Source organism: Cucumis melo, chromosome 8 (genome assembly GCF_025177605.1).
Source record: "Cucumis melo cultivar AY chromosome 8, USDA_Cmelo_AY_1.0, whole genome shotgun sequence".
Taxonomy (NCBI): Eukaryota; Viridiplantae; Streptophyta; class Magnoliopsida; order Cucurbitales; family Cucurbitaceae; genus Cucumis; species Cucumis melo.
The window spans coordinates 28,152,510-28,168,427 of record NC_066864.1 but is presented as its reverse complement, the minus strand read 5'-3'; the positions used below and the strand labels follow the sequence as shown (position 1 = coordinate 28,168,427).

Below are 15,918 nucleotides of genomic sequence, written 5' to 3'. Positions count from 1 at the left end.
TCATAGCTCTTCTGTCTACTCTAAGCTGTCAACATACGGGCTCTAATCTTCTGTATGGATTTATTGGTGTATTGAATTAGCTTGGGGCCTAACAACAAACCTCACCCAAACAAATTAGGGGATCTACAACACTTACCATATTGAGCTTCAAACGGTGCCATATCAATGGTAGCCTGATAGTTATTATTATAGATGAACTCCATCAAATGTAATTTGAAGTCCCAACTCCTTGAAAACTCTAGCACACAAGCTCATAACATATGCTTCAAAATTTGGTTCAAACGCTCTATTTGACCATCAGTTTGCAGGTGAAAGGTTGTACTGAAAACTAATCTCATGTCCAAGGAAGTTTGAAGTCCTTTCTAGAACTTAGAAGTGAAACGAGCATCTCTGTTAGAAACAATTGATACGAGCACTCCATGCAGTCTCACTATCTCAGTCATATACAACTGTGCCCACTTACTAGTAGTATAAGTGGATTTTCCTGCAATAAAATGTGTTGACTTCATGAGCCTATCGATAACAGCCTAAATCACTGTATAATCCTTCAGAGTCCTAGGCAGTCCTATAATAAATTCCATTGACACATTCTCTCACTTCCACTCTGGCACACTTAAAGGTTGCAACAAATTTGCTGACTTCTGTCTCGGTGCTTTTACCTGGTGGCACACCAAATATTTACTAACAAAAGTCTACCACTTTTCTCTTCATATTACGCCACCAGTAAACTCGCTTTTGGTTCTGGTACATCTTTGTATTGCTTGGGTGCTTAGAAAATGGAAGACTATGAGCCTCAGTCAGTAACTCTGTCTTAACTGAACTATCTACTGGCACATATAATCATCTTTCAAACATAAGTCTGTCATTAGAGGATATAGAGAACTCCTCAGCTTGCCTTGCTTCTGCTAGGCGGCGCTTCTCAACCAAGTAAGGATCATGAAGCTGAGAAACAAATTATCTATCTCAAAGTTGGCTATACTGACAATTGAGCCAATTGTGAGGTGACTTCCCCCACTGAAATTGCAATCTTAGCTCTCTTAAGGTCTCTATGCAATGGGGTCTGTCTGGTAATAAGTGCTGCTGAATGTGATACCTTCCTACTAAGAGCATCAACTACCACATTTATCTTACCTGAGTAGAACAAAATTTCACAGTCAAAGTCCTTAACTAACTCAAGCCACCTTCGCTGTCTCATATTTAACTCTTTCTGAGTGAAGAAATATTTCAAGCTCTTAGGTCAGTAAAGATTTTTATATTCTCTCCATAGAAATAGTGTCTCCAAATTTTTAGTGCAAAAACTATTGCTGCCAACTTTAAATCATGTGTAGGGTAGTTTTGCTCATGACTTTTCAATTGGCGAGAGGCATAAACAACCATCTTACCTTGCTAAATCAAAACACAACCTAGTCCTTTCTTAGAGGCGTCACTGTAAATCACAAAACTCCCAGATCCATCTGGCACTGTAAGGACTGGTGTAGTAACAAGTTTTTGCTTAAGATTCTGGAAACTGCTTTTACATGCTAAACTCCAAACAAAAGGAGTCCCTTTCCTAGTCAACTAAGTCAAAGGACTTGCTATACGAGAGAAACCTTCCACGAACATTCTGTTATAACCTGCTAAACCTAGAAAAATATGAACTTCACTAAATGTAAAAGGTTGAGGCTAACTGGTAACAACTTCAATCTTTGATGGGTCCATAGAAACTCCCTTACTAAATACTACATGGCTAAGAAAAGACACTTGTTTAAGCCAGAACTCACACTTTGAAAACTTGGCATAAAGTTTATTGGCTCGAAGTATCTCCAAAACTTGATGCAAATGCTCCTCATGTTCATCCTCTATTTTAGAGTAAATCAAGATGTTGTCAATAAAAACTATCACAAAAGTGTCTAAGAAATCCTTAAACACATTGTTCATCAAATCCATGAATATAGCAGGAGCATTTGTCAAGCTAAAAGACATTACAATGAACTCATAATATCCATATCTAGAATTAAAGGTAGTCTTATGAATGTCACTATCTTTAATTCTCAACTAATGGTAGCTTGAACGTAAATCAATCTAAGAGAACACACTGGCTCCCTACAGCTGATCAAAAAAATCATTAATTCTGGACAATGGATATCTGTTCTTGATTGTCATATTCAACTCTCTATAATCAATGCAAAGGTACATCAACCCATCTCTCTTCTTGACAAACAATACTGGTGCTCCCCAAGATGATACACTAAGTCGGATGAACCCTTTATCCAGTAATTCCTGCAACTGGACCTTCAGCTTTTTTAGCTTAACTGGGGTTGTTCTTTATGGAGCTTTCGATATGGGAATAGTGTCTGGCTCTAACTCTCAATCTCTCTATGAGGTGATGCTTGTAGCCAACTCAATAGTGCCAAAAACTTGATCTTGTTGCTGGTTAAGTTAGCTTTGAAGCTTTGGAGAATAGTTCTGTTGCTTATATTGATATTTAAATCTACATGATGAGTCATTGCATACTAGATGATTTCTATGTATCTCTTCATCATGTAATTTCTAAGTCCTCATTGAGTAAAAGTTTTTTCTATTGTTTGTCCAAGTGTAAGAAAAACAATAGGTTTATCTGGGTGATCCAGAGTTGAACATAGGGAATTGATATCAAAGCTTAATTATAAGATTAACTAGGCTTTTAGGCAATATAAAAAAATAAACTATATAGTGTGAAAGAATGTAAGTTTAAACTATATCTACTTATCTACACTATAGATTCTGTAAAGAAAAATTAAAATGGTGAAGTAGAAATTGATTCGAACTCAAGGTTGTTTATATATGTAATTAATTATATGCGATAAGTCATCGGTCATGATCATTGTATGCGAAGTACTCACTATGTATCTCTTTATCGCATAAGAGCTAAGTCCTCATCGAGTGCAAGTTTTTCCTATTGCTTACCCAAGTATAAGCAAAACGAATAGGTTTACCTGGATGATCCAGTGTCGAACACAAGGCATTGATATCAAAGATTAGTTCTAGGATTCACTCATCATTCAGGCGATATAAAAGAATTGTCTATATAGTATGATGAAGTGTAAGTTACTATAACTACTTATCTACACTAGAGAATTAGTAAAAGGGGATAAATATGGAGGTGGGATAAAATTGGAAACTAACTTGTATAATAAAAAATGGAGGAATTCTCCGCGTTACTAAGTGTTTAGACCATGTGAGGGCCTCGATATATCTTGAATAACTAGCTTATGATTAAGATGAGCACCTTTCAGTGTCTTAAACGCCACACTTACTTGCTTCTCGGAATGCAAATGACTAAACTTGGTTAAGTGAGATAAATCTAGAAGGTTTCATTTATACAACTTATAGAACTTCTCTTTTAAGGGTGACAACCTCTCGGCGCCTAATACCCACACTTGTTCTCCTTTCAGGATACAAATGATGGAAGTCTCTCACCAAGGTGGAATTTTTCTCCAAACTCCTCCTTTTTTACGACAGCAACGTGTGCACTGCTCGTCTCTTCCACGTCATTTGGCATCCGCATTGCACCTCTGTCATCAATTGTTGATGCGTCGCTCGACTCACTAGACAATGACCTATATGTCGATGAAGAAACCAAGTCACGTCGTCTTTCACACTAGCCACGAGCTGCTTCTTCGATGCGTTCCCTTCAGCCGCTATGCACAGTAACTCGTTGGAGATCAATTTATAACCTATTCTTAACATGAAACATGGGTGTTGATACACCACGTTGTTAGGGCTATTTTAGACCTAACATTATTAGACTAATTTTTCACAACCTTTATCTATTTACTCACTAAAATGTCATTTTTATACAGAATATGAAACTTCACCCCGATACGAGTCCAACGCCACTGAAATCACTTAAATCGGAGTTATAACGAAGAACGGTAAAAAAACAAGTTCAAGGGCAAAACCGGAAAATTGGACGAACCAGATCGCGCCACGTGGCATCACCAAATCACGCCATGCGTCCGCTGCGAAGTTACGAGTTCGAACCCCAGGTGCGCCTCTACTTTTCCTTTCATTTTTCGCACGACCCGAAATCCGACCTGGCAACCTGATCCGCGAACCGGTTCGCGACCCACACGCTCGCCACGTGTCGCTCCCTCGTCTGCGCGCGCCTCTCCCCCATAGTGAGTTCGAATCTCAGCAGCTGCAATTCTGTTTTTTATTATTTTTCCTCTTCAATTGGGCCAACCCAAGACCCGATCCAAACCCATTTGTGACCCAGTTCATCATTTTCCTTAAAATTAACTGCAAAATGGCAGTTTTTAAAACTAATTCCACTTTTTTCTCCCATTTTCTCTTCTATAAAATCCCTTATATTTTCGGAAGAGAGAGGGAAGAAATTCCAAGTAAAAAAAAACTCTCTTTCTCATTCAATTCTTATAGCAAATTCTTGAAACTCTATCAATAAAGATTACTTTTGTTAAATTAATGGATTCTTTCCTCAACATTTCCTCAAGAATTTCATCAATCTTCATGGGGTAAGGTAATCTTTTGAGACTTTTTCTTGGGTTAAATTACCATGTTTTCTTTAAGAATTAAATTTCTTTCTATATCTTTTCAATTTTTTATCTGATTGTTTGCTTCCCTTTGCAATTTCTTTTGAAATTTCAATAAAACAAATAAGTTTTTCCCATCAATTTTTCATTGAAATTTCTTTACAAATTCTTAAAGTGCTGAACTTAAATTTTGATTTGCAATGGTTTGTTATGTTGAATTAATTGTTGAGATTGTCTTTAATTTTCTACTAATTGATTCTTGCATAACAAGTTTGAAATGGGCATTAATTTTGCTAAGGGTAGTGGCTGTCCCCTCCTTAGCAAATCTTGAATAGGATAAATTTTGCCTCGGTTTGAACATGCTTTAGTCGGTGAGATTAATCATGTTTTAATAGAGATTTGGTTACTTTCTTTTTGTAAAACTTCTATTCTTGTATATTCAAGAAAAGATTAATTAATCTTCTTTCTTTTTCAATGATAAGAAACATGGTAATTGCCCAAGAAAAAGTCCCTCTACTAAACTTGAAAGAAAAACTTTACTTGAATTACTTGTTGTCACTAATCATCCCTTAATGCTTGTTCTTTACTATAGTTCAAAAATTACTTCCACAAACACCCCTTTTTTGTGTTTCTAATTTTCTTTTAGATCTTGAAGCTACTAATCGACCTTGTTTGTGAGTCTTGAAGTTTTGAATCCTAAGTGCTCTCTAGGGTTCGACACCCTTCTTCCCCATACTACTCTCAATTTCCACAAATGTAAGAAGGGTTAAAAAGATAACTTCGAAAGGTGATTGAGGTAATCCCTAACCCTCATATTTCATCTAGTCTTTCTCTATTCTTGTATTCTTTTATTTTAGACTAAGAATAAATTCTTGTTTTGCATACTTACATCCATAACAACCTATCATTTTCATAACGACTTACCTCAAATTACATCCTTTCAAAAATGGCGCCGTTGCCGGGGAGCATGGTGTAGTTTTCAAGACTTTTTTATTTCAAACTTTCTTTTAAAGCTTCTTGATTCTTATATTCATTTTGTAATAAAAAAAAATAATAAAATATATAGGCATAAAGAGATCGTGTAGAATGTTTTGTGTTCTCTCTTCTCCTTTCTTGCATGACCCGTTCTTCAAAATTAGAATTTTCTTACTTTGAAGATTTAAATAGGGAGGTTCGAAGAATTAGAAGAGAAAGAAGGAGAATAGCATCCCCAATCTCTCTAACCAAGAACCTTTAAGAGTTTTAGAACCTAGCCTAGATGCTCCTTTAGATCCAAACCTTGGTAGAAGGAATATGGGTGAAGTTAGAGAAAAGACCCTTAGAGAGCTTGCCGAGCCCGATGAAGACCAAAGACCTCTTTGTATAGTCATATCCCCAACCACTCAACCTTTTAAATTAAAACCAGGACTTATCCATCTTTTTCCCATCTTTAAAGGAAGTTTCAGAGAGGACCCACACAAACATCTTAAGGATTTTCATATGGTTTGTGATTCCATGAGGCCTCACGGCATCTCGGAAGAACAACTAAATTTATGAGCCTTTCCTTTTTCCCTTACGAATGTAGCAAAGAGATGACTCTACTACTTAAAACTGGGTTCCATAACCACTTGGGGTAGTCTAAAAAAGAAATTCTTAGAGAAATTTTTCCTCGCCTCTAGAGTAAACAATATTAGGAAAGAAATTTATGGGATAAGACAAGCCTTTGAAGAATCCCTCTCGGAATACTGGGAAAGATTCAAAGAGCTTTGTGCTAGCTTTCCTCACCATCATATTTCCGACCCTTCTATATTCAATATTTTTACTCCGGTCTTTTGTCTTCCGACATAAATACAGTAGATGCGGCGGCGGAGGAGCTCTAGCCGACAAGACCCCCATCGAAGCACGGGAGCTCATTTTAACAATGGCAGAAAATTCTCAAAGCTTTGAGAATAGAGCATCGGAGCTTGACAATTCTCTAACAAAAGAGGTAAGTGAATTAAAATCACAAATGTTAAATATGACTACTCTTCTTACTTCTTTTGTACAAGGTACTCCTCTTAAAGTAACCAAGTGTGGAGTTTGTGGCTTGGTTGGTCATCCAAATGACAAATATCCCGAGGTGATCGAGGATGTAAACATTGTTCGAAGATATGACCCCCACGGTAATACATACAATTCGGGATGGAGAGACAACCCAAAATTAAGATGGGGGAATGACAACCAAAAGCATATACAAGCACCATCCACCTCTTCAAACCAAGGTACGAATCTTGAAGATATTATCAAAGCTTTGGCAATTAACACTCTTTCTTTTCAACAAAAGATGAAACAACAAATGACTCAACTTACTACCGCCATAAGCAAGATGGATGGGAAAGGCAAACTTCCAGCTCAACCGAACCATGCTAATGTAAGTGCCATTTCACTAAGGAGTGGTAAGATTCTTGACACTCCCACCACCAAAGAGAAAAAGGTAACTTCCAAACTCTTACCTCTTAATAGTAAGAATGAGTCCAAGGAAGAAAATGTTGAAACAAACCCCTCACCATCTAATATTAAAAATGATAAATCTCCTCTTAATGATTTTACTCCTTACATACCTAAACCTCCTTTTCGCCCTCTAGGTTGACTCCAAAAAAGAAGGAAACACCCAAGGAGAAAGAACTCTTGGAGATGTTTAGAAAGGTGCAAATCAATTTGCCCCTTCTCGATGCAATCCAACAAGTCTCGAGGTATGCAAAGTTTCTAAAGGAGTTGTGTACCAACAAGAGGAAAACCAAAGAAAGACCAATGGTAAGTCAAAATGTTTCGGCTCTTCTAAAGAGTAATATTCCGAAAAAATGCAATGATCCCGGTATGTTTTCTCTACCTTGTGTGATAGGAAATAGGCTAATTTCTCATGCAATGACTTGACTTAGGAGCATCCATAAATGTCATGCCATACAACGTCTTTAAAGATCTAGAAATCAATAATTTACAAAAAACTAGTGTATGCATACAACTAGCGGATAGATCTTTTATTTCATCATTAGGAATAGTTGAACATGTCCTTGTGAAAATTGACAAACTAATTTTTTCGGTGGATTTTTACATATTAGAAATGAATGAAGCATGCCTAAAACCGTCTCACTTTATTTTATTAGCAAGACCTTTTCTTAAAACTGCAAAAGCCATTATAAATGTTGATAAAGGTTCCTTGAGTGTAGAGTTTGATGGAGACATTGTCACATTCAATATTTTTGAATCCATGAGATATCCAGATGAATGCTTATCTTTATGTTCATTAGAATTGCATGATGAAGTTGATGAATTGTCTATACATGATGAATTTTTTGAACAAGAAATTGTTGAAAATAGAGAATTGTTAGAACCCAATGTTGACTATGCTTTAGAAAAAAATAATTGTGATAATCTTTTCTTTTCTCCACAGAAGCTAGGGATTGAGCTCAAAACTCTCCCACCACAATTGAAATACATATTCTTAAGACAAAAAGAATACGTTTCCCGTAATCATCTCAAGGGAACTAAACCAAAAACAAGAAGAAAGACTTATCGAAGTCTTGAAGAAGAAAAAGCAAGCCATTGGTTGGACTCTTGACGACATCAAGGGCATATCTCCCACTTTTTGCATGCACCGTATTATCTTGGAGGAGGGAGCAAAATAAAAAATCCAACCTCAAAGAAGGCTTAAACCAACATTGAAGGAAGTTATCATGAAAGAGGTACTAAAGCTAAAAGATGCCAAAATTATCTACCCCGTCCCAGATAGTACATGGGTAAGTCCAATTCATGTGGTCCCAAAGAAGACTGGGATGACTGTTGTGAAGAACGAAAAAGGTGAGATGGTTCCGATGCGAATGCAAAATGGTTGGAGAATGTGCATAGATTACCAAAAACTCAATGAGGTAGCAAAAAAGGATCATTTCCCCTTACCTTTTCTTGATCAAATGATAGAACGTTTAGCAGGTAAATCATATTTTTGTTTCTTAGATGGATTTTCGGTTTTTACCAAATTCCTATAACATGTGAAGACCAAAAGAAAACAACTTTTACTTGTGATTATGAAACTTATGCATTTAGGTGTATGCCATTTGGTCTTTGTAATGCACCGAGCACATTCCAACGTTGCATGATGAGCATATTTTCCAACTTTATTAAAAAATGCATTATTGAAGTTTTCATGGATGATTTCACAGTTTATGGTGATAGTTTTGATGCATGTTTAGCCAGTATAGAATTAATTCTAAATAGATGCATAGATGCATAGAAACTAACCTTGTCTTGAATTATGAAAAGTGTCATTTCATAGTGTCTCATGGTATAGTTTTAGGACACTTAGTGTCTTCCAAAGGAATAAAGGTAGATAAAGCAAAAATTGACGTATACAAAAATTTCCATATCCAACATGTTTAAAAGATGTTAGATCCTTCCTTGGTAGTGCCAACTTTTATAGACGATTTATAAAAGATTTTTCTAAAATTGCTTTGCCTCTAACTAATCTCTTGCAAAAAGATGTACCATTTCTGATTGATGACAATTGTAAGAAGGCATTTGATGATCTCAAACAAAGGTTAGTCTCTACCCCTATCCTTCAATCTCCTAATTGGAATTTACCTTTCGAAATAATGTGTGATGCAAGCAACTTAGCATTAGGAGCTGTTTTAGGACAAAGGATAGATAAAAAATTGCATGCTATATACTATGCATCTAGGAAACCAAGCACAATCTAACTACACCACAACTGAAAAAGAATTTCTTTCTATCATTTTTGCTTTAGATAAGTTTAGAAGCTACATTATTGGCTCCCCAGTAATTGTTTACACTAATCATGCAGCGGTTAGGTATCTTGTATCAAAAAAAGAATCAAAACCAAGGCTTGTTCGATGGGTTTTACTTTTGCAAGAATTCAACCTAACCATCAAGGATAGAAAAGAAGCCAACAATTCTGTAGCCGACCATCTTAGTCGAATTGTACAAAAGCAAGAAAGTATGCCAATTCGAGAAGACTTCCCCGATGAACATCTCTTTCAAAAAAATCTTCAAGCACCATGGTATGCCGATATTGTAAACTACTTAGTCACGGGTAACTTTCCTCCAGACTTTTCTTTTTCACAAAAAGTCAAATTATGTAGTGATGCTAAAAAATATTTTTGGGAACCACCATGTCTTTGGAAATATTGTTCTGACCAAATCATTAGGAAATGTGTTCCCAAGCATGAATATGAATCAATTTTATCATTTTGTCATGATCATGCATGCGGAGGTCACTTTAGTCCTAAAAGAACGGCTAGAAAAATTTTAGATAGTGGATTCTTTTGGAAAACATTATTTGCAAATTCTTTTTCATTTTGTAAATCATGTGCAAACTGTCAAAGAACCGGATCTCTATCTAGGAGAAATGAAATGCCCCTTCACCCCGTTATTACTTGTGAAGTTTTTGATATTTGGGGCATGGATTTTATGGGTCCCTTTCCTTCTTCTTTTGGATATCTTTACATTTTATTAGCCGTTGATTATGTATCAAAGTGGGTTGAAGCAATCCCCACGAAGACTAATGATTCTTCTGTTGTCTCAAGATTTCTAGTTTCTAACATATTTTCTAGATTTGGTATCCCAAGGGAAATCATTAGAGATCAAGGAACACACTTTTGCAATCGGACTGTTGAAGCCTTGATGAGAAAATATGGTGTTCAACACCGCATTTCTACACCATACCATCCTTAAACGAACGGACAAGCCAAAACTTCTAATTGAGAAATAAAAAATATCCTAGAGAAAACCGTCAACACAAAAAGAAAGGATTGGAGCCTCCGCCTATAAAACTCTAATTGGCACATCTCCGTTCAAGCTTGTGTATGGTAAGCCTTGTCATCTCCCTGTAGAAATAGAACATAAAGCATATTGGACTATTAGGCAATGCAATTTATCTCTCTTAGAAGCCGGTGAGAAAAGGTTCCTAGATTTGCTAGAATTAGAAGAATTAAGATTAGAAGCATATGAAAATTCTAGGATTTACAAAGAAAAGACTAAACTTTTGCATGATAAAAAAATCTTAAGAAAGGAATTTGAAATAGGGCAAAAAGTTCTTTTATATAATTCTTCTATTAAACTCATGCCCGGAAAGTTAAATCTAAATGGCTTGGTCTTTTTGTTGTGATTGATTTCTCTACTTTTGGTGTAGTTTCCATAAAAAGTCTTGACACAGGAAAAAATTTCAAAGTAAATGGGCATAGACTGAAAATATTCCATGAAGGGAAATTCGTACAACAATGTTCTATAGAAACACTTTCTCTCCCTCTCTACACATAAAGCTGAAGCAGCCAGGCGTCAAAAATTTTATCGCTTTCCGTCTTTACTTTTCTTTAATTTCCGTCTTTTTAGTTTTTCCTAGATTACTTTTGCATTGAATAAAATTGAGAGAATTTTTTTTTAATATATAGGGCTATTTCACTTGAAGAAATCAAAGAATCATAAAAGGAAGCAACCACTTCACTTTAAAGCAAGCTTTAAAATCAAAGTCCTCAAATCCAGGGGAGTTTTCTGTTCCTCGGTATTTTCATACATTTTTTACATAAATATGCTTTGAGGACAAAGCAAAGTTTTTAAGTTGGGGGTGGGTAACTAGTAGTTAAACTAGGTTGCTAATTGTTTTCTTCTTTTAAGCATTTGCATGACTTGGGTAGATTAAAATTGACCCAATTTTTTTTTTTGAGTATTATTCTGAATGCATGAATGAAATGAATGTTGTTTGCTTGAATGAATGCTTGCAAAAGAAAATGTATGGATGTTAACTTTTTTTTGCAAGGTTTCTTATGATGATTGCCTATGATACACCTCTCTTAGCAATTTTTGTTTTGATTTTAAATAGGATAAAGAGCAATTTATGAAATTGAGGTTAATTTTTAAACTTTTCATCCCTTTGACTCATGAATTAGAAAAAACCCCTTTGTCGAGCCATGACGAACCTAGAACTCTTTAGAAAAGGATAGAATGCTTAAATTCGCTTGTTGTCACCTTGAAAGAACGGTCAATCATAGAACCTAATAGATTAAATCCAAGATTAGAGTTAGCCAAGCCGGAGCTAAGCAAAAAGCTTGCTACCAAAAATAGAATCCAAAAAATAAAAAAGTAGCAAAATGCATACTTTTAGCAAAATACTTCTCTAAAAAAAAAGTACGATTAAGTCGAACGTTTTAGGATTTTTTCCGTGATCAGTTAGGATTACCCGATGTTAGTGAGGTACGAATCCCTACGGAAAAAGCCTATCCTTTGCCTTAGTAAAACCCGTACAATTCTATCTTAGAATTTTTCTAGCTAGTTTCAATGTTTTGACTAAGCGCCAAGTTTAAAGAGGGATCCTTCCCGCTTCAGAGTAGAGGGAAAACAAGCCTAGGACATTTTTAATTCTTTCGAAGCATGTCTAGTGAGTCGAAATAGCAAAACTTAGATGTTTTATCTAAACATGATTTCAATAAATGAACTTTATTAAAAAATTAACCTCAAATTGACTACTTGCTTCTCTTGAATATTTAGTTGATAATAAAAAATTACTTTGTTGAATTGTTAAGGCATGAGTAACATCGTTTGCATATTTGTTTGAAAACATCGTAAAAATTTTTGCATGATTGTTTGAGTTCAATTCTTGCAAAATAATATGTGAATCCCTTGCATGATGAATGACTGAATGTTAGCACATTTTTAATTTTCTTGCTCGGGACGAACAAGTCTTAAGTTGGGGGTATTTTGTTAGGGCTATTTTAGACATTATTAGACTCATTTTTTCCAACCTTTGTCCATTTACTCACTAAAATGTCCATTTACTCACTAAAATATGAAACTTCACCCTGATACGAGTCCAATTCCACTGAAATCACTTAAATCGGAGTTATAACGAAGAAGAACGGTAAAAAACAAGTTCAAGGGCAAAACTGGAAAATTGGACGAACCCGATCGCGCCATGTGGCATCACCAGATCACGCCACGCGTCCGCCGCGAAGTTACGAGTTCGAACCCCAGGCGCGCCTCTATTTTTCCTTTCATTTTCCGCCCGACCCGAAATTCGACACGAAATTCGACCCGGCAACCTGATCCCCGACCGGGTCGCGACCCACATGCCCGCCACGTGTCGCTCCCTCGTCCGCGCGCGCCTCTCCCCCGTCGTGAGTTCAAATCTCAGCAGCTGCAATTCTTTTTTTTATTATTATTTTTTCTCTTCAATTGGGTCAACTCAAGACCCAATCCAAACCCGTTCATCATTTTCCCCAAAATTAACTGCAAAATGAGAGTTTTTAAAACTAATTCCACTTTTTTCTCCCATTTTACCTTCTATAAAATCCCTCATATTTTTTGGGAGAGAGAGAGAAGAAATTCTAGGTAAAAAAAAACACTCTCTTTCTCATTCAATTCTTGTAGCAAATTCTTGAAACTCTATCAATAAAGATTACTTTTGTTAAATAAATGGATTCTTTCCTCAACATTTCTTCAAGAATTTCATTAATCTTCATGGGGTAAGGTAATCTTTTGAGACTTTTTCTTGGGTTAAATTACCATGTTTTCTTTGAGAATTAAATTCCTTTCTATATCTTTTCAATTTTTTATTTGATTGTTTGTTTCACTTTGCAATTTCTTTTGAAATTTCTATAAAACATATAAGTTTTTCCCATCAATTTTTCATTGAAATTTCTTTACAAATTCTTAAAGTGCTGAACTTAAATTTTGATTTGCAATGGTTTGTTATGTTGAATTAATTGTTGAGATTGTCTTTAATTTTCTACTAATTGATTCTTGCATAACAAGTTTGAAATGGGCATTAATTTTGCTAAGGGTAGTGGCTATCCCCTCCTTAGCAAATCTTGAATAGGATAAATTTTGCCTCGGTTTGAACATGCTTTGGTCAGTGAGATTAATCATGTTTTAATAGAGATTTGATTACTTTCTTTTTGTAAAAATTCCATTCTTGTATATTCAAGAATTAATTAATCTTCTTTCTTTTTCAATGATAAGAAACATGGTAATTTCCCAAGAAAAAGTCCCTCTACTAAACTTGAAAGAAAAACTTTGCTTGAATTACTTGTTGTCACTAATCATCCCTTCATGCTTGTTTTTTACTATAGTTCAAAAATTACTTCCACAAACCCCCTTTTTTTGTGTTTCTAATTTTCTTTTAGATCTTGAAGCTACTAATCGACCTTGTTTGTGAGTCTTGAAGTTTTGAATCCTAAGTGCTCTCTAGGGTTCGACACCCTTCTTCCCCATACTACTCTCAATTTCCATAAAGGTAAGAAGGGTTAAAAAGATAACTTCGAAAAGTGATTGAGGTAATCCCTAACCCTCATATTTCATATAGTATTTCTCTATTCTTGTATTCTTTTATTTTAGACTAGAAATAATATCTTGTTTTGCATACTTACATCCATAACAACCTATCATTGTCGTTAAAGAATTACACCTTCATTGATACAAGGAACATAAGCTCGTCAACCTTCATATCATTAATGAAAAACCACTATGTGCACATAAGGTCATAGAGAGTAACATAGAACATACTGGCATAGATTCATGAAAATATGTTTGAAAGCATAGCTTGAAACACATGCTTGAAATAGTTTATAAATCATTCTTTAAACATATAGTTTTGAACTCAAGCTTAAACTCATGCTTTACTAAACATTTACAAAATATATAAGGTAATATCATTTTGTCACTTACAAACACATGGATCAACTCTTGAACTTAAAAATTCTTCAAACTCTTCTTGTCTTGAAATATCTATATTTAAGCCTTAATTAACCAAACTTTAAGAGAAAATATCCAAACTTTACTCAAAATTGACAAATATATCACAAAATAAATAAAAAATGCTCATTTGGCATGGCTGGTGCAAACCATGGGTGGCAGGGGGTTGGCGTGGGCACAGGGCTTTGGGAAGCCTTGCCTTGTGCTAGCCTCATACCTGGCACGCCGCACGCCTTGTGTATTACGTGTGTCCTTACGTGCAAGGCATGACGTTTGGCTTAGGCGGGCGCTTTATATTGCCTAGTTGTGCAGTGGACCTATCACTTGGATGCTTAAATGCCCAACTAACCTCTTTTTTCCTGACTTGCACGCACAACTCACCTTGCTCTACTTGTCTCTTACCCAAGCCTCAATTTTGCGCTAAATTTCCTTTCTTACCTAGAACCTAAGTCCATATTTGAAGGTCAATAAATCAAAATTCATAACTCAAATGAGAAAACTTCCTTCTACAAAGTTGTTTAGAATTGTATTACGTATCTTATCTTTAAATTTCAGCTTACAATTCAAAGGGATACGTTCTATAGTCCTCTAAAACTTAACATTGCTCCAATTCACCAGAAAAATAATCTTCAAGTATTTTCTTTAATGATTGAAGATCTTCCTTGCATTCCCTTGGTCGAATAACCTAACCTCTCAAATTGGACTCATATAGAGAGTGTTTTCAATTAGAATTATGTCAAACTTCAATATGAATTGTGAGGACTTCCCTTTCAAAGTTCCCTTAAATATTGGCTCTTGCATGGAAGTCTTAAGCGACCTCTTCCTTGCCATTTTCCTAAACTCCTGGATACCTAGATACCTGGAATCCACCTTAAAGAGTAATACCAAAATGCCTAACACTCACTTGGTCGCATGACATCCAACCTTAAAACGTATAGTTTTCGACATAGCTCACTTGGCCTATTAGAATCATGTCACCTAGCCTTGCACACATGCTACCTTGCCTTGGTTGCTTGGGGGTAGCTCGCCTAGCGTATCCTTCTCACCTAACCACACTTACCTAAGTGCCTTGCCAAACCTTGTCCTTAGAGGTTCCTTTTACAATTTGCCGCCTAGCAACTTCAAGCACCTAGCAATACTTGACCATCCATCCTTGCATCTTGCCTAGCAATTACAATAGACACTTGACCTTGTCCTTTCAGAGGTTATCCTTAAGCTACACAATGCTTAACCTTTGGTTACCCAATTTCTTATCCTTAGAGGTTTACATGACCCTCTTGGATGCGTAGGAGTATGCCAAACACCTAACAAACACTTAGCTGCATTTTGAATTTTGTTAACAACCTTGGCTACAATGACAATTAAATCATGTCGCTTGGCTACCAACCAACTTTCAATATAATATCCTTTCATGTTTTCTACTAATCCCAATTTCATTTTCCTGTACTAAGTTCTTGCAAGTCTTAGGGGTACTTAGGTCAATAGTTTACAATTTCTTACCCTCTTAAGAAATTTTATCCTTGAAATTTAAACAATCCTTCCTTACACAAAACTTCACACCTTATTTCAAACCTATGCAATAAAGAACACACCACTTTAAACTTATATTACTTAGAACAAAAGATTACATACTTATAAATTTTGTGAGACACATATTTGAATAGAAGGATCATTTTAGAAACAAGAGTGAGTA

At 35.6% G+C, this 15,918-nt stretch overlaps 1 pseudogene; it reads left to right on the top strand.

Moving 5' to 3' along the window:
* Positions 1 to 6,411: 6,411 nt before the first annotated feature.
* Positions 6,412 to 10,799, top strand: LOC127150722 (uncharacterized; annotated as a pseudogene).
* Positions 10,800 to 15,918: the final 5,119 nt, after the last annotated feature.